The sequence below is a fragment of the Nothobranchius furzeri genome, chromosome 14 (genome assembly GCF_043380555.1).
Source record: "Nothobranchius furzeri strain GRZ-AD chromosome 14, NfurGRZ-RIMD1, whole genome shotgun sequence".
Lineage (NCBI taxonomy): Eukaryota > Metazoa > Chordata > Actinopteri > Cyprinodontiformes > Nothobranchiidae > Nothobranchius > Nothobranchius furzeri.
The window spans coordinates 8,814,029-8,818,236 of record NC_091754.1 but is presented as its reverse complement, the minus strand read 5'-3'; the positions used below and the strand labels follow the sequence as shown (position 1 = coordinate 8,818,236).

General features: G+C 41.3%; 1 long non-coding RNA gene across 1 annotated transcript; it reads right to left on the bottom strand.

The window, feature by feature from the left end:
- Positions 1-1,764: 1,764 nt before the first annotated feature.
- On the bottom strand, positions 1,765-3,844 carry LOC129156041 (uncharacterized). The gene is made up of 3 exons (XR_008560247.2): positions 3,332-3,844; positions 3,009-3,189; positions 1,765-2,671 (listed from the first exon to the last, which is right to left on the bottom strand). It is a non-coding gene; the product is annotated as an uncharacterized lncRNA (long non-coding RNA).
- Between the last annotated feature and the right edge of the window lie 364 nt (positions 3,845-4,208).

Sequence of the window (4,208 nt, the reverse complement as noted above, 5' to 3'; positions counted from 1 at the left end):
CCTAAGGGGGTCAAACCATGTCCCAAAGGTCACCTGATCTGGTGTCAATTTAAAGAAGTAGTCCAGCTACACCTTTGTGGGCTTATAACTTGGCTTCTGAATGTCCTAGAGAGATCAGGTTTATTTTAGTGTACTCCAATCAACAGCCCCTACAACCACAAAAAGGAATGGAGTCATTAGCACTTATGGTTTGTAAATGACACCCAGAATTATGTTACACGGAGCACAATTTCACATCATTCTGGGTCCATTTGTGTGAAAACAAGGTCCAATCAGGCTGAAAGGCTACAAGAAGGTAGAATCTATTGAGTTGTAGGTGATCTGAACGTTTCAAGATGATCGCAGATTCCTATAGGGGGTAAAACCATGTCCCAAAGGTCACCAGGCCTGGTGTCACTTTAAAGAAGTAGTCCAGTTACACCTTTGTGGGCTTATAACTTGGCTTCTGAATGGCCTAGAGAGGTTAGGTTTGTTTTAGTGTACTCCAATCAACAGCCCCTACAACCACAAAAAGGAATGGAGTCATTAGCACTTATGATTTGTAAATGGCACCCAGAATTATGTTGCACAAAGCACAATTTCACATCATTCTGGGTTCATTTGTGTGAAAACACGGTCCAATCAGGCTGAAACGTTACAGGAAGGTAGAATCTATTGAGTTGTAAGTGATCTGAACGTTTCATGATGATAGCACTTTCCTAAGGGGGTCAAACCATGTCCCAAAGGTCACCGGATCTGGTGTCACTTTAAAGAAGTAGTCCAGTTACACATTTGTGGGCTTATAACTTGGCTTCTGAATGTCCTAGAGAAATCAGGTTTGTTTTAGTGTACTCCAATCAACAGCCCCTACAACCACAAAAAGGAATGGAGTCATTAGCACTTATGCTTTGTAAATGGCAATCAGAATTATGTTGCACGAAGCACAATTTCACATCATTCTGGGTCCATTTGTGTGAAAACAAGGTCCAATCAGGCTGAAATGTTACAGGAAGGTAGAATCTATTGAGTTGTAAGTGATCTGAACGTTTCATGATGATAGCACTTTCCTAAGGGGGTCAAACCATGTCCCAAAGGTCACCGGATCTGGTGTCAATTTAAAGAAGTAGTCCAGTTACACCTTTGTGGGCTTATAACTTGGCTTCTGAATGTCCTAGAGAGATCAGGTTTGTTTTAGTATACTCCAATCAACAGCCCCTACAACCACAAAAAGGAATGGAGATATTAGCACTTATGGTTTTTAAATGGCACCCAGAATTATGTTGCACGAAGCACAATTTCACATCATTCTGGGTTCATTTGTGTGAAAACAAGGTCCAATCAGGCTGAAACGTTACAGGAAGGTAGAATCTATTGAGTTGTAAGTGATCTGAACGTTTCATGATGATAGCACTTTCCTAAGGGGGTCAAACCATGTCCCAAAGGTCACCGGATCTGGTGTCAATTTAAAGAGCGGGTCAATTGAGCCTCAGAGTCCTTCTCCACCCACGTATCAATTTTAAAAAATGCAACATTAGTAGGCGTTGCCTGGAGGACCGAGAGGGCGGAGCCGCGGCAGTGACGAAGACGATGGCTAACTAGACGAAGCTAGCTCCCTTCACTCTGAGCAGTTATTAGAAGTGGAGGACGTTTCTCCCCCTCCTTACACAGACACTCGAGAAGAAAGGGACCAAGTCTATTTGGAGGAGACAAGCGGACCTGAGTCTTATTGTTTTGAGCTTGTGAGTTGCCTGAAACTCCCAGAACCGACCCAACAGAATCACCTCTGAAAGGTAAGTAGCCGTTAGCCATAGCATTGGATTAGCTGCAGGGTTTGTCTCCACGGCCCTAAAAAGCTAGTATTCAGCATGTTTTAGAGGTTTATCTGCTTCAGCACACCTGGTTTTAATCAGCAACAAATAGCTGAGCTGCTTAACAGCTAATCTAACCTGTTAAAGCAGGAAAATCCACTGAAACATGCTGGATAGCAGCTCTCCGGTAGCTCTGGGCTCAAGTTACAGTCCACTGCATATAAAGTTATGAAAATACCCCATGAGAAAATTATTCTGTAATGTGTTCAGCCCACTAAAACTGCCCTGATTTCTTTATTTATTTACTGATAACAGCTGCTCTCTTGGTTCTAGGTCCTCTGGTGTCTGCAGCTGGTCTCCTCTGCTGGTGTCATCAGGATCAGGAACTTTCAGAAGAACGTGCCTTTCAATGACTCTTTCCCCCTTATTTGTTATATTAATTAAATAAATCTCAATTTATATATTTCCTGTTTTTGTTCATGTCCATAAATACTTAAACATGCTTGAAATTAGAACGAGCTTTTAACAGTGAGGTGCTAGTTTAATTAATCACAATAGCTAGTTAAACATGCAACAAAAATGTGATATTCAATGTAATTTATAAATATCCATTAAAATATCAAAACGAATCTAAATGAGATATTTGGCAGCACAAAAAACTTGTCAAACACAATATTTATTATAATAATTGTAGGCAGACAGGAGACAGAGCTGATGGAGGTTCTCAGTCATCGAAGGATGGCTGAAGGCTTTCCAGGAACAGGAGATGTGGTGTGGTCTCTTCTCTCTCTATTCAGCAGGATGAGCTGATAGGTTACAGGTGTGTGAGGACATCCTCATGCTGTCATAACCAGATGACAGGGGTTATCAGGTGATCAGCCAGGCTAATGAGATGCAGAAAGAAAACAAATTCAGGACAGTGTACAATATGTGGTGTTGCTCACCTTATGTGCTCTTATAGAATATTAATGTGTGCATGCCTCATGGTGTAGAGTCCATATTTTGCTGAGTGTCTTGCAATAATGCAGGTTATTAGTTAATTTACTTTTGATAGCAAAAACAAAATATTTAATGTAAAAGTTATTTTCCAGGAGAATCAGCTCACACGTCACCACCAAGTGTCACAGGGGCAGAATCAGTAGCCTCCGTCATGATGTAATCACATACTTATTTAATTGTTAATATCTTAAAAATTCTGAAATTTTTAAATTTTTTTTTAACCTTGAACAGTTCACTGAGCTTGCACTGTCACTGAGGTGGAAGCTGGAATCAACAGCAGACACCTCACATCTTGGTCTTTTCAGGGGGTCTGGACGCTCTGGGACCTTCTGGAAGATGAATTTTCATCATGGTCCCCGTGGGTCACCAGACACACTGCGGCTGTGAACTCCATTCTGGCTGGCTATGTACAAAAACAAAGAAGCAGCACATTTATAAATGTTTAAAAGAGCATAAAATCCCGTGTAACAATAATCTGTAAAACAAATTAAAACTAGAAGGTGATAATAAAATGTTTACATAGAAGATTATTAAAAATAATTCACCTTTGCTACAGGGAAGGTTTCACATCAGCCTGGAAAAGTACATTCATGCAGCTAAATCAGTCTGACAGCCAGTGTCTTGGGTAGATTTAGCCTGAAAAAAAAAATAGAAGCACATTGTTGTTGGGAGTTTATAAAGTCAGATAATATACAAAAGAATCTCCTATATAGGCGCTTTATAACATTCCTAGTGTGTGATCGTTGTTATAACGTAAAAGTCCGTCACATATGATGTGGAGAGCCTGAAATGCGACCTCCTGAACAGAATTCCTCACAGAACCTGTTCACAAGCTGGATTTCACGCTGTAATGATGTCTGTCAACTAGTGCAGCGTTAGTTAGAGACACTGTAGCAGAATTGCCGACTGACTAGCTAAAGGAAGTGAACCACGTCTCTCAGACTTTGCATTTAGGTAGGGAATTGTCTTTAGAAGATGTTAAAACGTTTATTTAGCTGACTCACCTCAGACTGGAGCCCGCCGTGGTGGGGGAGCAGAGTCGGTGGGCTGCATCTAAATCGCGGAAGAGCCACAGTGGGCAGCCTCCCTCTTCAAACGGAGGCGTGCAGAATCGCGGGTAAAATGCCCACAGAGTCACCGCAAGCATACTACACTACACGTACTCACCAATACTAAGACGATATGGAACACTAAACCCGAAATACTTTCCCAATTACACTAACAGCCAAACACTAACTAAACTACAATATCCAACAGCCAAATCTAACACTAAATAAGTATTTATAACACTAAAAGATATGCTAAAGACTAGGATATGCTAATGCTATATGCTAATGCTGAACTACCGCTGACCTCCTACACTCGCTTGCAAATCCAACTCCCACTCGCCACAAGGCGTGGCCGAGACGCTCGTTGCTTTTA